General features: G+C 39.3%; 1 long non-coding RNA gene across 2 annotated transcripts; it reads left to right on the top strand.

Annotated features, from left to right (window-relative positions):
* Nucleotides 1-235: 235 nt before the first annotated feature.
* On the top strand, nucleotides 236-13,208 carry LOC137151459 (uncharacterized). 2 transcript variants are annotated; one of them, XR_010919274.1, is made up of 4 exons: nucleotides 236-1,052; nucleotides 9,639-9,704; nucleotides 12,491-12,568; nucleotides 13,087-13,208. It is a non-coding gene; the product is annotated as an uncharacterized lncRNA (long non-coding RNA). The 2 variants fall into 2 exon arrangements; XR_010919275.1 differs by lacking the exon at nucleotides 9,639-9,704.
* Nucleotides 13,209-25,151: the final 11,943 nt, after the last annotated feature.

Genomic DNA, 25,151 nt, shown 5'->3' with positions numbered 1-25,151 from the left:
TTCCCAGTCTGCAGCAGCCCCGCTGCAGACACGCACACGCCCCGCGCGATCTCCGGCGGCTCGCACCAGGGGGAAAGCAACACGCTCCCGGCAGGCAGGCAGGCAGGCAGGCAGGGGCTCCGGTCACTTGCACGCCCCCCGCCCGCCTTCTCTTCCCCGCCCCGCCTCGCCCTTGGATGGCTTGCCTCAGAGCCCTGCCCAGGAGCCGGGCTTCCCACCCTCGCCCCCGGCGGGCCGCCGCGGTGCCGAAGTTTGAACGCCCCGGCTCTGCCGCTCCCGCCTCCTCCGCGCGGGCTTGAAGAAGAGGCAGGTGCCGCCGCCGGAGGGGCTCCCCACCCCCCCGGCGCCCATGGCAAGATCCTCGGCCTGGCGGAATTCGCCCTCTCGGGGCTGGCCCCGCTTCTTCCCCGCCGAGCGCGGAGCGTCCCTGCCGGAGAGCCGCGCGTGAGCGCCTGGCTGTGCCCCGCGGGGCGAGTGTCTCCTTGCACACACACACGCACACACACACCAGACAGACAGACACACACACACACACACACACACAGAGAGAAGAAGCAGCAGCCCATTGCTAAAGCTCTGTCCACTTGGCACGAAGCAATGCGGATGCACCGCAGGTTTTAGCGGGCTATTGCTGGCCTGGCCGTGTGTGTGTGTGTGTGTGTTTGGGCGGGAAGGGGGGGTGGGGTGCTTCTGCCGCTGCCAGAGACCGTCGGGATCGCCGCAGTTATCCTAACTCCTCTCCTCTCCTCCGGCTGCGGCTCGCGGGTGACATGCAGTCCCTCATTTCTCCGGTCACCAAGGCGATTCTGGTGGCTTTGTTCATCTTTGCCATCCTCCTGATCCTCTACGTGATCCTGTGGTACATCTGCCGAGACGTGGATTGCGACCACGGCATCTGAGCTTGGGATGCCGGGCAGCGGCTTGACACAACCACAGTGACAGACGCAGGCAAAGCCAAACCGGACCCGAAGCCACAACCGCAAAGAGCCCAGGGGAGACCCACAATCGAGGCGCACAACCGGAGCTTGACCTTCAGAGATCAGGGTGACCCGGTGAGTCTCCACAAATCTTGTTTACAAACGCTTTCTTTTTTGGTTGGGAGGGGGGGGGGAGAAGAGGAGGGAGAGGCCAGACAACTTTTTGTGCTTATTTACACAACGATTGTACAACAAAAACCTTCCCGCTGCACTTCTGAGCTCAGAAAGTGCTGCAGTGTCAGCTTGCTTGGATCGCCTGCCACAGCTCTTCCACTGGGGGCTACAGTCCCAAAAAGAAACTGTCCCTTTGGCTTTCCCCCCTGTGCGGACGATGTTTGCTCTCATTGTTATTCACGGGCTCTTTCCGCCCAGCCTGCTCTTGCTAGGTCCATCGTTTCTGCCTGATCCTGGGGCTCTGTCGAGGTGTCTACAGTAGTACCGAACTATAACAGGATCCCCGTCTTTCTCATTGCGGCGAGAACTACATTAAAAACCTGCGTCTGTATGATGGTAGGAGGGAAAGGGCTGGAAGGAAAGTAAGCCTGATGTGCTGGTGCCTTTTGCAGCCCCACATTGGTATGCAGGAGGTAGCTGCAGTGCTAAACAGACCATCAAGGTGAGCCCATGCCATTGAATAGCAAACGCTTCATCAGTTTGAAGGAGAAAATCAAGGAAGTAATTGAAAATGAGGGAGAACATATATATTACTCAAGGGGCGAAAACACGAGGGCGATTTTTTTTCTCTTTTCTTTCTTTTTTCCCTTTTGTAATAGATTGACCAGAAGAATAAAAGGTGCATTGTAAGTTCTGAATGGCAAAAGCCTTTAATTTGGTCTCCCCAAATGCTACCCTGCGCAAGAGGGTCAGTGGCTAAGGGTTAGAAACCAAGCAAAGCCAGCGGTCTCAGAATATGTTGAGAAAGTGTGTAATTGCAGAATCGGTGAGTGTCTATTTCAGGTGCAGGAAACACATCCTGCGCTGTTATTTTCCACACCTGAATGGTTTTCATCCATGGATTCTTCTTGCTAGTATTGTTTATTTTGTTTTGCTACAGCGCCGCATGTTAAAAGGCATAGAGACATTATCTTTAAAAACGAGTAGCCCTTTTGAAATGAAATCCGTACTAAACGTCAATTTGTGATATTTCTGTCCTTGACCCAATAGCGTTGAGGAATGCGAGTACACTGCTAACTACAGTATGTATTCCCTCTGACTGGGATACAGTCTGACTCGTGTGTATGTGTGTGCGTATGTGTGTTGGGGACTAAGAGAAAACTGAATTTGTTTTTAAAGAAAAGATACACAAGTGTAGTTAAATGCAACTGTGCGATTCAAGATGAGTTGACGCTGCATGTCGGAGATGGCAAGATTACTTTTACAACAGAGTTCTTATTTGAAAGGCAGTCTGTTGCAAAGATCCTGGTTCAAAGGAGGCTCTTTTCTCATTTTCAGTTGTGCTCGTATTCAAATTGCATCTCAAAGATTTCCTGATCTGGGTAGTGGATCAGTCTGGACATCACCGTTAGTGCATCCTACTAATATGATTATAGCAGCAGTGACATCAGTGTTTATTTGCCCTGCAACTACAGTAGCAATGCATTTGTTTACTTCACTCACGCACACAGTGAAATGTCTGTTGCGCAACAATTCTGAACAGCAAAAAGGTCATAAATGCATTTTTAAATGGTGATGGGTTTGTTTTTCATATGCAACTAATTATTTAGAAATAAAACAATCGCCCACCTCCTCCAAGAAAAGTCTTCATTGAAATTTTGCAGTTTCACTACTAAATAAACTAATTTTTATCTAAATAGCAAAGAGCTCTCCATACTTTAACATGCCAAGCCATATCACATGACATCCTCCAAATGCCAGCAATGCACACATTCTACTTAAGCAACAAATGGAAGAAAAAATAATTCAACCAATTATAATGACTGTCATTTAATGTTAATTATTTTACAGCAAATCAATGTCTAAATCATATGTAGGGTAGGACAGAGTGGGGCTTCTTAACACAGATGCCACTAACTTTTTAAACATGAATATATGTGTGCATAGATGATAAATATTGAATTCAGGTATCATTAATTATTCATTTGCCATGTTTTATAGGTCTGCTTATAACCAGTGTTAATCAGCTTCATATATGCAGAAGCTCTGAAAAAGTCTATCTATTTATTATCTGAACATTAAAGTCCCCAGATGGCTCACTATTATTACTTTAATTATCAATTTATCATAAGCAAGACCTGTAACATATTTTTGTAACAGCTTTTATCCAAACTGGGAAATACACATTTATTTAACTCTCCGTGGCTGTTTTTCAACTTGGCAAATGCACAATGTGACATGCTTTTTTTCAACCTGAGGTCTGCAGACCCCTGGGGGTCCACAGACTATGTGTAAGAGGTCCATGAAAGGTTGTTGTTACCATAGGAAGGTGGTTTTCAATCTGTTCAATCTTGGGGGTCCACAGACTATGTCTAAGATTTCCAAAGGGGTTCACACGTCCATTCGAAATTTTTTAGGGGTTTGCAAATGAAAAAAGTTTGAAAACCACTGCTCTATAGTGAAAAATCAGCCTTTCACTAATGAGCATTGTTGCCTTAGATTTACAGTTGCACTATTCAAAATCACTAGCTACATTTAGAAGCTATACTTGTTGTCTATTATAATGTATTAACTAATGATAGATTACAAGCAACATCCTAAGAACATAAAAGTCATCCTCACTATTGCCACAGAGTCTGAAACAGAGGGTGAAATCCTGGTCTCACTGAAGTCATTGGGAGTTTTACCATTGACTTTAATGGAGCCAGACGTTCACCCCAAATACACAATTGTGAATGTGAGTTTGTAATAGGAAGGAATAACTGCAACTGAGAGAACTATCAAAGAGGTAAACAAACAAAAAAAAAAAAGGTCAGTTATAGTGGAAAGCCTAAGAGAGATTTATTTTCTTGCTGAAAAGTCTGGAGAAAGTTTGATTTCCATTTTAACTTTTTGCTAGCAAAAGGCATGATGGGCTTCCTTTTTCTATGCACCTAATCCAGCAGTCATTACCAAATTGCTCTCTGCCTGTATTTTCCTATTTTCCCCAAACTGACATTTAAAAATTAATATGTTACTGACTGAGATATTAAATATATTGAAATGAAGTAGATAAGAAGTAAGACACAGACTCTAAAAAGTATTTAGGCACCTAACTCCCATTGATTTCAATGGGAATTAGGTGCCTAAATATCTTTGAGGTTTGGGTTTAACTCAGTATTTATCAAGCCCATAATAAGCTGTTAAAACTTCATGATTAGTACTAAAGAACTCCTTCCCTGATGGTTGGCTAAGGTTCTGATTATGTTCCCAATGAAGTCAAAGGGAATGTTGCTGTATTATAAAAGCTGCAGTGTAATATATTTGAAGTGTGTCATTATCTAAACAGCAGTTTAATATGCTATAGAAACAATTTTTTAAAAGAAGATATTTTGATACATCGCCTATTTTGAATAAAAATAATTTGGAAATTATCATACATTTTACAATGAAAGTACAAATATTATTGAATTTTGCAATATAAATATTACTACAGGATAGCAGGAGTGGCACAGTCCCAGGAACTCCAGAGTTCTAATCTCAACTCTGATGGAGGCTTGCTATATATCTTTGGACAAATCACGTAGGACCCTATACAACATTCTTTACTCACTCCTTATCCAGGAAAAACTCAATTCAAGTCTGTGGGAAATTTGCTTAAAAAGGGAAGGGCCTGAGTAGGCACTTAACTTCTCAGTTTTGCCAGCTCTCTGTTTCCTTTTCTGTAAAATGGGATTAATGTAAGCCATATTCTCTGTTGTGTGCCCATTTAGCATTGCCTGCATAAACTGGTCCGATAGCTGCTTTAATAAACCAATACGGATCATCCAAGTGTAAGAGTGATCTGGATGGAAGCTCTGAGTTAGGGATTCTAATGCCATTCCCCTTCCTGATGTGTGGCATAGCAGGGAAAAGAGGCCAGGACCAGGTGAAACAGTTTATGGCCAGTGTTCCTCTATATCATACTAATTCTCAGCTGTGATTTTGCCCCTGTGATTTTGCAGTCCTCTGCAAATTGGAACAGCAGGATTGGAAGACAGCAAAAATCAAATTCTATGGCAGGTCAGACAAGATGACCATAAGGGCCCCTTATGGCTTTAAATTTTACAAACACTTGCATTCTGACAAGCATTTAGTTTTATCTGAGGATCTAGCTTTAAATATTTATAACCTCGCTCATGGGGGATTGTGAGGATTAATTAGGTAATGCTTGCAGTGCAATTTGAAAATGTAGACGGGCCATCTAAATGCCAAGTATTCTTATTCTTATTCATGGGAATAGAGTGCCACTTGCACAAACGTATCTGTGGCACATTGTACCTGCATCCTTTTCTTCTTCTTCAATGCTAATAATGTCTTGCCTTAATAATGTTAGTAAAAATCCCACATGGCTATCCAGTGTGGTAAAATGCAGAAATGTTTAGGCTTTCAACTATAAGTTAGACCCCCTCTTATTGAAGTTCCACATCACTACTTACTTTTCTGGTGTGTTCTCTACCTACAAAATGGTTTGATACTGCTCCTCAGAGAGAACATTTGATAAAAACGTATGTTGAAAAGTTGCACTGCCCTTTCTTATCAGGTAAAGAATAACTAACTTTTTCAGTTTTTGATGACTGTGTATTTTCTGCTTTTTCTCCTCAGCTATAATATTTTGAGCTTTGACTGTTTAGGACATAATATAATTTGAAGACAAACTGCACAAATTGATTTTCCTAAAGTGTGCTGATACACTTCTTTTCCTTGTTCAAGTAGAGATCCTTTAAAGTAAAAATAGCTTTCTTGGTTTAGCATTCTGCTTTTTGTCTGTGTTTTGAAGTGCAGCATATAGCTACAGAGTGGAACCTTATAGATACTAGGGCCTAGAGTTTTAAAGATATTTATGTATCTACTAGGATTATCAGAAGTATTGAGGTGTCTAAAACTCATTTAATTTAAAGGGTGTTAGGCCCCTACATGCTTTTGAAAATTCCAGTAGGCACTTAAATACATTTAAAAATCAGGCCCTAAGTTAAAAGATTTGGGTTTAGTCCTGCATACAATGTCCGCTGTTGAGAATTCTGTCTCTAATTCGGAAACTTGGTTGTGATATTGTGGAATCCTGGGAATACTCTTTGGTGTTACAGCATGTTACTGCTAAGCAAGCTTAGATACAAAATGGGCATATACTAATTGGGTGAAATATAATTAATTTGAATCATGGTTGGGGTTTGGGTTAGTGAGACATAGGGGGAAAAAATTGCCTGACTGTGTTTGCACAAGAGAGAGAAAGAAATGGAAAGAGAGAGCATAGAAGAATATAACATCAAGAGGAAAGCACAGAGACTCCAGAGAATTCAGATTTTGAAAAGTGCAGCTAATATGGAGCAGAGCGCTGGTCTCAAAGGACATGAATTGTCACTTCCGCTTACAAAAAGTATTTTTTAGATAACTATGGTATTGAGATAGAATCCCATATATCTCTAAAGCTACCTGAGATTCTTTATATGAACATTTTTGTTCATTTAGGCTTGAAATTCATGTCTGTTTTTGCTCATATATACATACATGCACTTAAAACTGGCAGTTTTGCAGTTACTTCATAGAGAATAAAAGAAAGATGATATTATACAATGACACTTTAAATGAAATACACTCATGAAGGGAGTACATTCGCTGTAAATATACTATCATCTTTCTTTTAAAAAATAGTATAGATTCTATTTGGTAAGGAAAAGTATATTTATATCAAACAGATTTTTGTCCCTGATTTTGCTCCCACTAAAGTCAATGGGAGCTTTGCCACTGACCTCAGTGAGAGAAGGGGCAGACCGACCCTTGAGTGGTAGGGGAAAAGGTACTAGATAATTAACTTATTATGACCAAGAAATATACGTGTACAGGAAGGAGGAAGTAACTGAATTTTAATATTTAACCTAAAAAAAGAAAAGCCTGTATACAAAAGAACATACTTTTCACATTTTCTATATAGTGTGTGTATCTGAAAAAGAAGGAGGAAATTTCCTAGAAGACTTGAGAGATTAAGGTTATATGCAAAAAAGCCTATTGTACAATTATTGTACTTGGTGTATGGTCAGATCTTTAAAAAGAACAAACTTTTTGAATGCTGATTCCTAAAAATATCTGTCTAACAAAATGGTTTGATGTGACTGGAACAAGAGAACATATATGCTAAGTGCAGAAAAATGCATTAGCTGCTGTTCAGTAGTATCTTTCAGATTGTTTGTACTTCAGGATAAACCCAGTGACAAACTTTATCTGCCAGTTCAGTATCCATTTCTATTGTAGGTTGTATGTGCTGTGAATTCTGTTAAATGAGTACTTGACGAACCATTTGGAAAATAGATTTATAAAACTTATAGTAATAATTAAGTAAGGTCTTCAGGGAAAATATATTGACACAGCTGACTTATAGGGCACATTTCTTAAAAATGTTACCTCTTTCAATTCATGCATTTCTGAAGATAACATAGTATTATCACCCTTGTGAGATATATGTGTCTAACAGGGATTAAAACTAACTACATTGATATCAATCTCTGTTCTAATCACTTGTTTTTATTGCATGCTGTTATACCATTCTGGCAAGCCTACTAGGGACTACAACCAAGTGGTTGTAGTGGGTAAGGAATCTTGGTATCAGTGAAGATAAAATAAAGAGATTGTGAGAATACAGAAAGACAAACATTGGTATAAGTCTGCAGTGACTGAAATAGTGTACATGAACTGGAATAAGAGCTAGGAACTGAGGAATGTACATTTACCCGTTGAAAATGGTGATGCAGAAGGATGGGGTATTGCTACACCAAATCTAACATTTTTTCCCCTCCTGAAACCACTCTGAAGAAGTGATACAAAGGTTCTGCTGGAGAAAGAGACAAGACTTTTCTTGGAAGTCAAGGATTTGGCATGTCATGATATGTGGTAAAAGGGAGGTTTATACGGCCAAATCTTACAAATACTAGCCTACTCCCTGTGAATTCCTAGGAGCACTCAAGATACTTCCAGTAAGCAAGCAGTTGTATTCAGTGAGGAAAATAACACTGCCTAGCTCTTATGTAGCACCTTTAATCCATAGATCTTCAAACACTTTACAAAGAAGGTCATTATCATTTTACCGATGGGGAAACTGAGGCACAGGGAGATTAAGTGACTTGCCCCAAGTTCACACAAGAAACAAGAGGCAGCGCTTGGGAATAGAACTAAGTTCTCCTGAATCATGGGCCAGTGCACTTTCCACTAGGACACACAGCTTTTGGAGTCTCCTAATGGAATATATAGAGGCTAGCTGGCCTTAATGTCTCTCTGCTGACTTTCAACCTGTTCCAGGCCAAATAGCCCAAAAAGGAGAGATGTCAGCTTTCAAAAGGGTGTGTATCAGAAAAGGGATTTCCTAACCCATACTTCACCAAACAGCTATGCCGCAGCCTTAGGCATCCTGAGAGCTTACTCTGGTCAGCAATTCACACATGCCTACCACTTATACAACTCCTCACCTCTGCCATGCTTGATTCTAGAGCTGAAGTGATCTAGATACATAGAAGTGCATCACTAGAACACCTGGGCCATGCTATAATGAGCTATGGAGGGAGATTGCTGCTTCCAAATATTAGTTCTGGAGTACAGGGTCTAGTATTACTAGACCTATAGGTTCTGTACATCTAGAGTACCTCCAGTGCAGTACCTAACACACTTTTGGCAATAAATTATAATAACTCAGATCGTTATATTTTGTGTTAGGCATATTCCTGTGTATTATAGTGGGTTTTTTTTTTAGTGTACATGGTGTTCTTACATCATTACTGCATTCTATTACAGTGCACAGTACTTCTCAAAATATGTTGCACATACTATAGTTCCCAGGTAGTTTGGGCAGTATAATATGTGGAACCATTTGTATTGTGGGGTTTGCAAGCTAGCACTCAAATCTGAACTGCTTTGAGAAGAGAAGAAATTACATGGGAGTTATCAACTCCATCATGAGAAATCCACCATCCCATAAATGTCAGACCCTTCTTATATTTAGATATGCCGCTGAATATGTAACCCGCACAGAGTTACTGAATGCAAACAATTGCCATGTTTTACTCCTTTACGTAGATGGAATGCTTGGCAATGCAGTAACTTTCTCTGTTGTGCTGTCTCCTTGCTGCACTGAGCCGAGTGGACTTTTATGAAGATGGACGTCAGAATAGAGTAGACTACTAAGCCTTTAGAACCCTATACTTCTCTGCCTATATTTATTCAGAAATTGCAATATCGAGCTAAAAATGGTAATCATTTTCAATACAACACCAAAATAAATTAGAGCTGCAGTGAGCCAGTCATCAGAGATTCAAACTCTGGTTCTCTCAGAATAGTTCATAGACTCACTGTCATTCACCCATTAGACTCAAGAAAAGCAAGACTAAGAGTTGCCAATATTGATATTTCTCATTCAATTTGTCTTATTTGCAATTATGTCAAATCAAGACAAAAGGTGTTTTGAGCCTGGAACAAAACGGCTTTTGCATATTTGAATGCTTAAATTGTTTTCTTGGAGATTGACTCTAATTTATCCCCATACAGGCTTGCAAGTCTGGAGAGCTTTTAAATAAAAGGAGGAAGAAAAGGGAATGTGTGGCTGCTAGATGGGTTTGTACCAACTCTCCCAGCTCTAAAAATAAATCACACGTCAGCTACCAAGATCATATATTGCATTATAGAACTATATAAAATATATAAAGGTCTCTTTTTACATTTTACAGTATGATAAAATAAGTGGATCGACTATGAAAAATACAGATTTGTAAGTTGTGTTCAAGAATTTATGTGAATTTGCCAGACTGAGGAATCAAGTGTCTATCTCCTTGGGCTATCCTGTCCCAGACACCAAGTTGAGACCAAATTCATTTAACTTGATTCTGCAAGTGTGACTTGATGTAGGATCCAGAGATAATAGGTTATTGTATATACATTACAAATCAACCATTGCCATTTTGCTTCATACAGGATTCCTCCCATATAATACCAGTTTTACTAATGAGGCAGATGCAGAGACACATTTTTGGCTATACAGCAATTGCAAGAGGGAAGCAAGTAACAAGTTCTGAAAAGATGACTTCAGATATCTAAAGTTATATGTGTCTTTCATGACAAATTCTATTCCCAGTCTCACTGGTAAATTCCCATTGAATGTCATCCTTTATTTTGTCAGTTGGTTGTATTTTATATTCATGTCGGAAGAAAACCCTGTCCACTTTCTTCACACAAGTCAGTGTGACTACTTGTGGGAGGAGGTGAGCAGAACTTGCCTTGAAATGTGGACAATTGTACTAGTTAGGGCTGGACACATAGCTGGGCTTAATCCTATAAACTCTTTATGCACAGAATTCTCATTTGAGTCAATGGGAGTTCCATGCATGGAATATATGTGGGATGGAGTCCACGGTTTAGACAGGATTTTGGCAAATCTCACTCGTACATTTTAATCCTAATATGCAGCTCCCCTCCACCAGCTATCTAACAGCCTAGTCCTTTTCCCTTTGAAACTGTTTCAGTGGAAACATGATCAGGCCTGAAGTCCTGGACCTCTTCTGAGAATAACTTTTGTAGAAAGTTCTACAGTGGTTTTGTGCTGTGGAGTAGACAGATCTCTGCTAGGGGATAGGTTAAATTTCCCAAAATTATTTTAGCTCATAATCTAATCTGGATTTGAAAATGAGTTTTTGGATTTAAAGGGGTGAATGCATTCATCCAATGTGCCAATAGTCCTTGTTCACTTGCTGTCACTAGTCTTAGAGTATGTCTGCATTGCCGGGGCTATGTCAGGCTCCATGTATCTATGCAGCAGGATTGATTGAACAGGCAGTGGAGACCTGCACAATCGATCCTGGAAGTGCTCTCTGTGGAAGATCCCAACACAGTAAATCCACCCCCTGACAAGAGTTAACGCTGTGTCAATCAGAGGGCATTTCCTGTTGATGCAGCGATGTGGAGCCGCCGTGGTAAGGGACTGTTAGTAAGTCGACGGGAGATATGCAAGTTTCAGTATGTAGCTTGCGTATCTCCAGTCGACGATGCAGTGTGGACCAGACCCTAGTATAGTTCGCAGCCCTGAATGTCTTCTTTTGCTTGATGGAGAACACTAGCAGAGGAATGCTGACCCTCGCTGTTCCACTGTTAAAATGTTATAGAATTTATGCAACAACAGCAGCAAATCTGAAAATAAATGATCCTCCCAGACATTTCTGTGGCTGTTTATTTCCATTTTTGTTTGGATGTTTTTAAAAACATTTTATGTGGTACGTTTTAAAGATTTATCACTTGATGTACTCACCAAAAATAATTTTTAAAAGTTGAAAGGAGACATTGTCAAGTATATATATTACTGTCTATAGTTGGTAAATGCCTTATAAACTACTCTCCTAATTTTTGTATCTCCATTAAATAAGCTTAGATTTTTCCCTTGTTATATTATCTTTTTTTCTGTCTTTCAGTATAGCATTTCTAAAAGGGAATAGATTGACCATCCTGAAAAAGAAAGGGTTAAATTTGCATCTGGTTCAAAGCAGTAGTTAGTGCACCTGGGGATATGAGGCACAGATGGCTTTACACCGTCCGTGCTGGAACTAGGAGGGATAGGGTTGCGGCAAGATGTGGTAGGCAGTCTTGAATGATTTTCCATCATATACAGGGTTTACAGTTTGGTTCAATGGCTCTCAGCACCCCCACTATAAAAATAGGTCCAGCATAACTGCTTTACACCTTTTCACTCTTCCTTCTTTCTCCTCAAGGGATGCTGTTAGAAGCTGAAATAATCTCTGGCACAAATTAGAGCAGTCTCAGAGCTGCTCTAACTTCTGCTGATGGATAACGTCCAGGAAAGGTTGCTTCATTGGCCAAGATTGCTAGAACACATCATATAATTCCCATTCTCTCTCATAACTGATTCAGCCCCTTCTGAACCCAATGCCATGGTAAAACACCCCCTACACTGGGAAAGGGCAGAGAAGCAAAGCAGGAATAACTAGCATAAGATTCCCCTACACCAGGGGAATCCTCAGCTGCCTAAAGGCAATTTTAAGTCCCTTAGCACTGCTGAAGCATAATAATGACATAAAACTGCCTTAAGGCAGGTGTCTTAAGTTTTTAAAAAAGTGTCTCCTAATGTTGGAGAATCCTCAGATGGTATAGATATTTCAGTGAAGTGTCCTAATTTTAGACATGCTGAACATCTATAACTCCAACTGAAGCCACATTCATTTTGATACCAATATAGTGTTTTAGATAACTAAGAATTATGGTCTAAATCTTTCTAAAATCATCACTTAATACCTTGTCAAATAAATGGAGAAATATTTAAAGAAAGGGAAAAATTCATTCACTGTAGCTTGTTTTCCAGATGTTCCCCTGAAATATCCCTCTGTTTTATTGTTTAGCTGTGCTAAAGGGACGTTACATCACAGAAACATGGAAGGCCAAAGAAAACTATGTACAACACTCTCAGAGTAAGAAAGGTAAAGAACAAGCAAAGATGAAAATGTATTAAGAATTTCTATGTCTTGTTCATACCACAACTTGCCAAAGCACAAGATTATTTCTAATAAGCATCTCATTGGCACACACAATTGCATCCTTTGGTTTAACAGTATTGTAGGATTTGCTTGTTCTCAGCTTTTTGTTTACAACATTAGGGCTCCTTAAATGAGGCCCTACTCAGTGCCCAGAGCAAACTACTAATACTTTCAATAGAAATTTTGCCTGAGTCAGGATTGTAGGATAACTTGGAATAAGTAATGCAAGCATGAGAAATTTGAAACTGTACTTGTGATACATTTTAGGGTGTAAGCCATACTGGGCAGCTTATCTTATGTTTGTACAGCGTGTAGCATATTGTGGGTGTTACCAGAAACAATTAGTAAAATAAGGATGATTATGTCCATGACTGAGAATGTAGTAGTAACAGGTGTGCTATACCATGATGTCTGTCTGTTTGATGTCGGTTTCTAAACACATAAATAATTCTGTCTTTCAGGTTGGATGTGGCACCTCAAAATTATCTTGTCACATCTCCCTGTCTCTCCACATACAAGCAGGCAATAACGACAATGCAGAGATATTATAGTAATTCAAGAAAATAAAATATTTTTGAAAGTGAATGACATTTGAGTACCACTCTTTGTCTCATAATGTCCAAGTTAAAGCACAGCTAATAAAACGACTTATGGCACTTAGAGAAGTATACTGACACAGAAAACCTTTGTTATTTTAAAAGAAGAATAAAAGCAATTGCTGACAGGAGGAAAGTATGTTGTTGGGCAGAGAGGTTAGGTCTCACTGTGACCAATGTAAGTGGCATGCCTCTTAAATAATATCTCATTCTCTTTTTCAATGTAAAAGTGAGAACGAATCCTTTCAATGTAAGAAGACAATGTCTCTGGAATCAGTTTAAAAAAATCCAAAACAAAATCCAAACTGCAGATTCTATTTTATTAAAATGTGAAAGCCAGAAATGTTTGAAGATATCCTTGACCTTCAAGCTCTTTTCTTAAATATGGGAACAACAGATGAAGATTGTGAATGTTTAAAATTGCATGAAAGAACACATTTAGAAATGGATGGAGTACTAATGAAGTCTAGAAACATTCTTGTTGGATTCAGAAGGCAGAGCTGCCTAATAAATTAAGGAACTGCCTAACCAAAGCAATGATCAGCCATGGCATGTTGGCAAAAACAAACACACAGGTCCTTATTAGTGACAATATAAAAAGCAACATCAATTTCAAACCCCTCCCGTGTCAGGAGTGCTAAGCTAATGATTTGCCCTTTTACACTTAGAGAACTGTGTTACAGAAAGGAACTCCAATCACTCTGGACTAGATGTGAAAAACATGACCTAAATGGAATGATGTGGCTACTGTATATGCTCTCTTTTTGTTAAGAAATTTGGAAGATAACATATGTGATAGGAGAAGGGCTATAATCAATTTAAATGGTCTATTAGGAAAAAAAGGGATCCTGTTTCATCCATCCATCCAGATATTAATAGTCTATCATCACAGAATTGAGATGGTTGTATTATTTATTGGGACATAAAAATGTAGATAAAAGACTTAGCAGGGGTCAGGAGTTACTACAATTTAAAAAAAATCCACCTACATTTAGAGACAGTCTATTTGTTGTAGAAATCTTGAGTACTGAAAATTTTGCCTCGTCTTTTAAATAATAAAGGGCCCTGAATTGATAAGAACAATCCATCTTGCCTTGCTCATGCAAAGGTCCCATTGGATTTTGCAAGAATAATGTAATCAGGATTTGGCCTCCAAAATACGTTGATTCAGAAACTATTGCTAAAAGAACTATAGCTGGAATCCTTAAGCGATAAAAATTAAAATTACATCCAGGCTTGCTGTCAGCATGCACTCTATTATAAAGGAGTGCAAAACCAGCCTTGTTGGTACTGTATATGTAAATTATTTTGTAAATGGGAAAATTACCTGTTTTCATTTCATTCCATCTTGCCTAGCCAACAAAATCATATTTGGAAACTTGTTTGCTAGGTCTTCAAAATTTCTCTGTTTGTTAAAAGAACACTATCAGGTGATTATTTTTATAACTATTTGTACGAGCTCCATTGTCTATTATACCTCTACGAAGCTTGAAAATGATTGTTTTCCCTACCAATTTTGCCACTGAAATGTACATAAACATTTACAACTTTAGCTTATGATTGTTCCTTATTACCTAGCCAGAACATCTTTGTTTATGCACTGGTATCACTGATGATGAAAATAGTATGTATTAGTTAAAGGTTCTTGTAAAATTGGCAGAGTGAATACAAAATAAATGGCCAAATGCATCCCTCAACTAATTCAACTGGAGTTACCTCACAGATGAATTTGGCCCACTGTGTTTTTATAGGCATAACAACTCTTGCTTCTTGTTGTTTTTTTTGGGGGGGGGAGGCCTATGTATTTTTCTGTACCAAAAAAATATACATAGAGCAGGTGCTGTCCATGGGTGCTAGTCCATGACTAGGACTCCTAAACATTCCGATAATACAAATAAATAATAATAGTAATAAATGTAGAAAATATAATCAAGTCTAGATGGTACATATTTTATCATGCCAGTGTATTATCACTGTTTTACTGAATGGAATTGAAATGACTAGACTACGTGCCATAGTACCAGTACTTCTGACAGCTAACAGAGATTCTCTTTTAGCTCATGTTGTAGAGACCCAACCTCTTGGAGCAAAAGGATGAGAGATCTATTTCTGCTGTTGTAGGTAGCCACAGATGTATTTATAATATTGAAGTAACCAAAGTCAGACAATTTCACCTGATACAAATCACAAAATAGAAAATAATAATAGTTAAAAGGTCGATGCATGCAGTACTATACCATATTCCATTCAGCAAAGTGTCACATACTCAACGGGTAAAATCTGGATGCCGCTGAAGTTAACAGTAAAAGTTCCATAGGGCCAGGAGTTCCCACCCAGTGTATTTCTTTGTGTATTTTGATTTTCAGCATACAAACATTACAAAGAATGCCTAGTTCAGGCTCTAACATGACAACCAAAATACAAAAATAAAACTTAGCCAGCAGTTGCAACCACCTCTTTCCATACAAATAAACAAAACAACAGCCTATACACAAAATCCAAACTTTCCTTCCCTTTAGAACTCCTGCAGAACCCAAATCCCTACAATTAAATAATCCACACTCCTAGATAGATTCCTAAATGCCAGCCCAAATAGATGGACTTTGCAGTGTGCCCTATAGGTGAAAAAAGTTGTATTATTTCAGATGGTGGGGAGGAGTTAATTCCAAAATGGAGCAGCCCACACCTCTGCTGAGCTCAACAATATTACATAGCCAGAGATTTGATACAAGTACCATAAAAATAGAATGCACCTATTATTAAATGAGATTTTATAATGAACAAATTGTAGTCTGAGCAAGTACTATGCCAAAGCTAACCCAAGAACTCAGTGTTCATCTTATAGAATATGAAGAAGCATAGATGACATTTTTAAATTTCAAGTTGTTCAGTGTTGCTGTTGTTATTGTACTGCAGCTCTTCACAATATGGAACAATTTTCACCCTGTTGATCTACCAAAATTTTTCTGTCCATCTTATAGTGTGAATCACCGGATCCCCAAAAGGGGTACAGTTTAACCAAATATAGCTAATTGCATACATTTGTGTGGCGCTGCACTCCTCTGAAAGTGTTAGATTGGGAGCAAATAAAGTGAGCCTGAGATGCACCAACATCAATCTTACCATAGGGAGCTATCTGGATACAAACATGACATTCTTATCCTTATTCAAAATAAAATGTGCATACATGGCTTTGAAATTGGTGACCAGTGATTCATGCCTCTCTGTGACATGGCTGAAAACCAGTGCAGCCCATTGTGCATTTCTGTTACAGAACCCTTATAATGACCACCAGTTGTTCAAAACTTCTTTTATGCCATCAGCATCTCCTATACACTTGGATGTTCAGATCCGAAGGGTGTTGTTTCATTCGGGTGTAGAGAGCAAGAGATCATATTGCTTGACACAGCAGACTTGCTGTAGAGATGGCCTTCCCTAGTTGACAAACATCAAAACAAATGTGGTGCAATGCAAACCCCTTTATATACTTCCAGCTGAAAAATATCTTGCATGACAAAGTGAAAGAAGGCAGGATGTGGGGAAAGAAGTCACTGCAGAAGCAAGAGGATTTGAGGGGAACCAGGGTCAGCTGATGGGGTTTGGGGGTTAGTCTGAGGAGCAAGGAGGAACTCATGAATTCAGCAACAACCGGGAATTAAGGGGATAACCGAAGTGGTGAAGAGGCTGGGAGACGGATTGGAAGCCTAGAAGGTTTTTGAGTGGCAAAGCAAGACATAGGCTGGGCAAGTTGTGGGAGGGAGGGAGAGAAGGGTGTTGTTGGGGGCAGTGGGAAGCAGCAGGGCTTTGGGGGATGTGGGGAGTTTGGGGTCACCTCTTTCATCCTGTCCCCTTCAGCTTTTGCACTCTGATCCTCCTCTGTCGAGCCTCTTGCCTCCCAGCCAGCAATGCACAGGGTAGGAGCTACCACCCCCTAATTGCTGGGGCTCCATGCTGGCCTAGGGACAATGGGGAGAGAAGGACGGGGGGCAGAGAGAGATGGCAGAGAGGAGAGGCCAGAGAACTCAGGACCATAGCAGAGCCATGGTGGCTAGGAGGAGGAACTGCAGTTGCAGTCCAGCTGACAACATGGTACATGGGCAGTGAGAAGGTGTGATAGAGCTGGCTGCCAAATGTGAGCACGTCACATGAGAGATACATGCAATCTGTGTCCCTCGCAAAACCAAAATATGTTGAAGAAACCAAAAGAAGAGAATTCACAGCTAATAATCTATTTATTAAATTTAGCTCCTTGTCCTGATCTCAAAATATCTATGGACAGATAGTTTTGCTCTGGAATCTATTAGCTATCTAATGAATGTCATTTTTAGTGTTTTACTCTACAGATTGATCACAAATACCCATTCAAGATGTGTTGCTTAGGTTTGTTTGGTCATGTTGGTCATGTGGTATTATTTCCATCTGACTTGGGTGAGTGCAGAAGCATGCCCAGAGAAAATATTGGTGCAGGTAAATTCAAAAATTGATTCCTATACATATACAAGTCTCTTTGAAATTCACTTTCTGTGCATATTTGTGCTAGTAAAACTTGTCTTCAATGTTCATGGGAACAAAATGTATTCAAACTAAACTCACTCAGTAGCATGCCGGTCACACAGCTGCCAGAATACTATTGCATGCTCTCACTCCCAAAGTCACTATTACTTTGTAGCTCAAGTTTTAATATTTCTTGAACCAACCCCAACATATTCTTTACGATTAACTCCACAAAAGAGAAAGATATGATCTATCTTTCTAGAGATGAATAATTTATCATAATGTATTTATGGATAAATGATGAAAGTCTTCAAAAAAGGAAAAGAAAGTGATCCGTTATTTACCATCCAGTAAATCTAACTTCAGTCTCTGGTGAATTAATGCTACAGTAATAAGAGACAATGTCTGTAAATAGCAACAGGGTAAAAGAACTAAGATTAATAAATAACATGATTTTATAAAGACCAATTCAAGTCAGATAAACTAGATTACTTTATTGGGATAAAATTACAAAATTATGGAGTGCTGTAGATGTAACATAGCTGGACTTGATAGTAAAGCAGTCAATATCATCTCCTAAAACCTTAATTTGGAAACAAGTTGGATTGAGTTTGAGCATTGTCACATGGATTAATGATTCGCTGAAGGACCGTAAACAAAGGGCAGTGAGTAATAAATGCCCCCCAAAGTTTTAGGCTGAGGGAGGTTTCAGGTGAAGTACCACAGAGATCAGTATTAGGCTGTGTTTTATTTATCATCTTAATTAAGAATCTACAAAAGCAGTAAACAACGAGTAAATTCAGATATGAATGTCTATATTTCGGGTAACTGACATCAAAGGGGAAATGTGCTTCCCAAACAACCTACCAGCATGGAGGGAAAGGAATTTCAGGGTGCTTTCAGGACAGAGGATCAAATTTATAAACTGAAAAAATAGGACATCTGTCCCCAGAGGGGAGTTGAACAGGTGAGTGGTTAGGTTAGGAGTAGTCAGGGAAGTTTGTACTGCAGGCTGTTGGGAGCTGGGGTGTATGATATATTCCTCTCTCTTCACCTCTCTTTTCAAAATAAAAAAACCAAGCATTGTACAGTAAATGGTGAGGTGGGAGGCCTTTTAATGGTCTTTTTTTGTCCCAACCTCTAATGGCACAAGCAAGCTTTAGCTGAATATTAGGAAGTATTTCCTAATCATAGAATCATAGAAAATTAGACTTGGAAGGGACCTCAGGCGGTCATCTAGTCCAACCCCCTGCTCAAAGCAGGAAATGATGAGCTGTGTCTCCAAAGCTCCCATGAGTGAAGCTTGCAGGATCAGGTCATGTGAGATCCATTAAACTGTGAAATCATATCCTAGGAAAGTGCTGAAAATCTTGTCTGAGCCTGATATGTTTAAAACTGGACTGATCAAATAATTAAGAATATACTTTAGGGAATAATTCTGAATACTAAAGATCCAAGAGCTTTTTTTGTAGTCTCCACTGTCCCAATCTTTCATTTCTATGATTATATACATTTAACACACCATCTAGCAGACATGTTTAATCCCACTATCACATTGTAGTTAAGCTTTTTTAAGTATTTGATGTGATTAATAAGACAATTTGTGTAATTGATTATTCCAACAGTTAAGGGTTCAATAATATTAGAACTATTTTATTTAATTTTTGAGGGGGGGGAGGCATTTTTAACAGAACCAATATTTTTAAAAAGATATATTCTTGAAAAAAGAGCCAAATAAAAATGCTAAATGCTAAAATACATTAAGAGAAGTTACGTATACATATAGAGTTGTGTAAATATATAGAGAAACTTTCATGAATATCAATTTTGCAATATATGAAAAACAGATGGACAAAACAAAGAATTCATATTGCAATAATTAGGCTAATTTAATATGAAAACCCTAAAAATTTAAAAATGGCAACCACATGTTATAATTGCCTACTTCTTGTCTCTAACTTTTTTCATAGTTAAAATGTCCACTTATCTTTGATATTCATTAAAATATAATGCTTGTCTCTTCCAATAAAGGACAAATTCTGTCCTCAGATGAACATGGGTTCCATTGACTTAAATGAGAATTGCACATCCACAATCTGATGATAGTTTCTGGCCGTAAGAAATAGTTGATTAAAGCTTCTTCCTCAAATCAGACTTCTACGTAGTGGAGCTCTCAGCAGTATCACTGATGGACTGTAGTGACTTTTTTCTCCAGTTAGCTACCAGACTCAGTGGTTTTTAGGTGATTTTCTTAGGATTCTTGTTTTACATAGTATTTTGCTTCTCTGTTACATTAGTACTTGACATTTCAGCGGCCATTTTAAGAACAGTTTAGAGATTCTTTACTCTGGGTCCATTGTCACTGTAAATGTGTGCCAATGTTCTGTGATTTTCCTTATAAAGTTAATAACAATAGCCATGATCCTGTGAAGAGAATTGTGCTGGGGGAACCCTGTTGCCTTTGTGGAGACCCACTGAAGTAAGTAGAGTTCTGTGCAGAAAGAGGGGTCTTCCTCTGCAGTTCTCTTTAAATATTTCTTTTCTGTATTTGGGGAAAAAACAGATTATACAGTATCATCATATGGTGATGATAACACTCTTTCTATTCTACTAATATCTCTGGTGGATGTTAAAAAGAAGCTACTAAAGTCAGACATTTTTAAATCAGTAGGTCCAAATAACTTACATCCAAGAGTTTTCAAAGAGCTGGCTGAGGAGCTTGCTTGATTTTCAATAAGTCTGGAGCACTGGGGAAGTTGCAGAAGATTGGAAGAAAGTTAATGTTGTGACAATTTTTAAAAAACAGGATGACCTGGGTAATTATAGGCTTATCAGCCTGACATCAATCCTGGGTAAGATAATGGAGCAGCTGATATAGGACTCAATTAATAAAGAACTAAATGAGGGTAATGTTTTTAATGCCAATCAACATGGGTTTATGGAAAATAGATCCTGTTAAACTAACTTGATATCTTTTTGATGAGATTACAAGTTTGATTTATAAAGGTAATAATGTTGATTTAACATACTTAGACTTCTGTAAGATATTTGACTTGATACTACACACCATTTTGATTAAAAAACTAGAAAACTAGAATAATATAAAATTAACATGGCACATATTAAATGGATTAAAAACTGGCTAACTAATAGGTCGCAAAATGTAACTGTAAGTGAGGAATAGCCATTGAGAGGATCTGTTTCCAGGGCGGCCCCACAGGGTTTGTTTTTTTGGCCCTAAACTGTTTAGCATCTTTATCAATGACACGGAAGAAAATATAAAAATACCACTAATAAAGTTTGCAGATGACACAAAAATTGGGGAAGTGTAAATAATGAAGAGAAAAGGTCACTGATTCAGAGTGATCTAGATTGCTTGGTAAACTGCATGTTAGCAAAATATTTTAATTTTAATATGACTAAAGATAAATGCATATATCTAGGAACATACTTACAGAATGGAGGGCTCTATTCTGGGAAACTGTCACCCTGAAAAAGATTTGGAGGTTGTGGTGGATAATCAGCGGAACGTGAACTCTCAGTGCTCTTAAACAGCTAAAGTGATCCAGGGATGCATAAAACAGTGGAATCTCAAGTAGGAGTAGAGAGTTTATTTTATCTCTGAATTTGGTATTGATGCAACTAGTGCTGGAATACTGTGTCCAGTTCTGGTGCCTACAATTCAAGAAGGATATTGATACATTGGAGAGGATTCAGAGAAGAGCCACAAGAAGATTAAGGAATTAGAAAACATGCTTTACAGTGATAGACTCAAGGAGCTCAATCTATTTAGTTTAACAAAGAGAAAATTAAAGGGTGACTTTATTGTAGACTCTAAGAATCTACATGGGGAACAAATATTTAATAATGGGCTCTTCAATCTAGCAGAGGAATGTATAAGTCAGTCCAATGGCTGGAAGTTGAAGCTAGATAAATTCAGACTAGAAATAAGGTATACATTTTTAATGGTGAGAGTAATTAAGCATAGGAACAATTTACCCTGGGTCATGGTGGATTCTCCATCCCTCACCATTTTGAAATCAAGATTGAATGCTTTTCTAAAAGATATGCTGTAGGAATTATTTTGGGGAAGCTCTATGGCCTGTATTACACAGGAGATAGATGATCATAAAGGTCCTTCTAGTCTTAGAATCTATGAGTCGGGAGATCCAATATTGAGGCTTGGATTCCACAGTCAGAACTTCGAAGTGGCTGTGTATGAGCACAAGGATCTGTATACATGCATCAAATTACAGGATCAGGGCCTAAAAAATGTACTTCACCAAAAAATACACTTCAATATCCAAAAGAAATTAAACAGGCAGCATATGAGTCAGTGAAAATGTAAGTGGGATGACAGTGAATGAGAAAACGCCAGTGAGCACCACTGCTAACTCTCATGATTTTATCTTACAATATTTAGTGTTTTTCTTAAAGCCTCAGCTTCTGGACTCGTGATTGCATCAGACACTCACTTTTCACTTTAAGGAAAGTAAGTTTATAGCCTTCATGATTGCAGAAAAAAGCATGAAAGCATGATCCAAATGCACCTAAAAGGTTCACAACCCTGAAGGAAAATAAAAAAAGACTTTAAACTTATTATATTTTTTTAAAAAGCTTATGATTTTAAGCCAATCTCATGATATTTTGGGATCTGACTTGTGATTTTTGAATGTTTGAGATTGGCACTACTGATGTATTTACATACATTTTAGGTTACCTTTTTTCAAATGTGCATTTGCTGTATTTACATGTATGTGTGTATACATGCTGTTTACATATATTTCTTAACATTTTAATGGTTTCCACTGAATCAGAAATGTTTCTGCCATTCATCCAAGAATTTACTTTTTAAAAAACCTGTTTTTAATTTTTATTCATTTGTGGTAAAATCCACTCAAAAGTCACAGGTACTGCAGGCCTGTGCAAGACCTTCTGAGATCCCTTAATACAGGATAGTTCATGGAATGCCTCTACAGCAGAGGTTCTCAAACTGTGAGTCATGGCTCCTTCTGGATGGGGTCGCCAGGGCAGAAAGCCACAGCCAGTAGTTCTGTGAGTGGAAGAGGGCTGAAGCCTCAAACCGTACATCCCAAGTGGGGCTGAAGCCCGGATCCCCGAGCCAGGCTAAGCCCTGGAGCCCTGAGCCCCCTTTCCCAGTGGAGCTGAAGCCTCCCCATCCTGAGCGGGGCTGAAGGTAAGGGGTCACAATTTTTTCTAGTGGGGGGGGCGGGAACAAAAAATTTGAGAAAAATTGCTCTAAGCCAAGAGGTCATAGTGGGGTTACAGCTGCTGTTGTGTAATTGCTTCCCCACAGGCAGTCCATTTACTCAGGTTCTGTAGAGAAGTGTGAATATCACTTGATATTTGGCAGTTCAGTAAGACACAGAAAATTCCACTATGAACAGTCAACTTCTTTGTGTGAACATGTCTCAGCTAACTGTACTCTCTCGGATAAGCTCATTAAACGATGGAGACTGACATTTGCTCCTTAGAAAGCTGGCTTTAGTTGACAAAGTTATCAGGTACTAGAGAGATTCATCAGCTACTCCAGGATAGCAGTTCAGTTTTACTTCAAATCAAAACCAAACAGTTGCATTTGGCATGGAGAAAAGGGAAGGCAGGCAGACTGAGAGAAAGGGTGCCAGGATAATGTAAATCAAACTAGATCTGATAGTTTCTTTGCAGTTGTTAAAGACATAGCATTCATTACCTCCTGATGCTTAAGCACAGCCAGCAATGCTCAGCAGTGGCAAAACTGCTTTGGACAAAGAGCTTGTCTACACTTACCTCGGAGATTTGGCAGCAGTCGACCAGAGTTACGCAAACTACACAAAAACTTGCGTAACTCCTGTCGACTTCTGTGGTTCTGTTCTGCGCGCCGTCTTCACTGCAATGCACCACTTGAGAAGGTGGTCTTAATACGTCGATTTCTGGATCGATTGAGCAGGTCTTCACTGACTGCTCAGTCAATCCAGATAAGTTGATCTGACAGCGGCGAATTTGCTGCCGTCAGTGAAGACATAGCCTAAGTAACAGCTTGCATTTCAGTAGCAGGCTTAACTATGGAAATATTTGAAAATGCTGCCATACATGTTTTTAATCTTAACTGGCAAAATAATCTTCAAGCAGCCAAAAGTTCAGTGTGTGTCTCTAAGAACTGACACTGGCATAGTCATGAAGTGGCAGCTGACCTGGACGTGTGGTGTTGCCTAGCAATCCCGCACTATCACATCCAACCCAAAAGTGGGTTAGAATGATTTACACAAGGAGAAAACTAAATGCTAATTTGCACCAGAAGATTCCAGTTTTCTGTTGTGATTAGGAATTATATTAATTTACAACACTTCTTTTTTTTTTTTCTAACACTTTGTAACACATGAAACTGGAATCATCTGTTCGAAATCTCTAAACAAGTGTGTTCTTTTGTCTTCAGTGCATTCCTTTTCTTAGGAGATAACCTTCTTTTAAAAAGGTAAATGCAAAGGAAGGGTTATTCTAACATCATATGAAATGGCATTTTAGATGCTCTGAATTCTGGATGTATCACCCAGTCCCTGATCCTGCAGTGAGCTCTGCACATTGACCCCCCACATAGAGCCCCATTGACTTCCAGTGCAGAGATCTGCCCAAATAGAACTCATTGTGTGATCAGGGCCCAAGTTACAAAAAGTTTGGGCAAAATCCCACTCCACAGGAAAGCCCACATGCCCAGATCTGTGTGGAGCTCATGTGTCATCCTATCATTGCTGAAGTGGAGATATGTAGATTTTAGACCTTTGTAGAAGGAGTTCAGAGGGCCTGGGGAGATCCTTTCTCCCTACACACACTGGTATATGGTCCATGTTTTATCAGTGAATAAAACCAGATACAGGGGTTGGTGCAAAGTTTGGGTCAAGGGCCTGATCCTGTTGTCTTATCAGCTAAAACTCTCATTGTGTGTTATGAGTAAAGGACAAAGACGTTTTGCCTGCATGGATGAGGCAGGATGAGGAGAATGGAATGAAGTGTCCTGGAATCCCAAGGCCTCCAAAAAGAATAATCGCCACTGTGCAAAATAAAGGTGCTGTCCTCTCTCTGCCTGGTGCTATCCTGGCTGTTATATATGATGGGGAAAGTGGGCATAGCTCCATCTTCTCCCCATGCACTTAGAAGTGGCTTATGCCCTCACAACCACTAGGAGAGGAATACTCTTTGCACTTGTGGAGCACAAAGACTGTGACTATGCCTGACCACTTTATGGGTGCTATATAGGGGAGATAAACTGCTTGCATTCTCCTTCACCCCCATCTCTGTATAATGGCACAATCTCACCTTTATTGTACTAAGATTTTAGTGTGAAGTTAGTGTTGCATTTTGGCAGGTTCAGATTGTCACACTCTATAAATATTTTTTCCAGAGTGAAAGGTGAATGAACCCTACTGTCGGCATTGACA

The sequence above is a fragment of the Emydura macquarii genome, unplaced genomic scaffold (assembly GCF_026122565.2).
Source record: "Emydura macquarii macquarii isolate MOO-44397 ecotype Brisbane River unplaced genomic scaffold, CSIRO-AGI_Emac_v2 contig_1070, whole genome shotgun sequence".
Classification (NCBI taxonomy): domain Eukaryota; kingdom Metazoa; phylum Chordata; order Testudines; family Chelidae; genus Emydura; species Emydura macquarii.
Note: the sequence above shows the minus strand (reverse complement) of the source record. Positions and strands in the feature narration are given on the sequence as shown.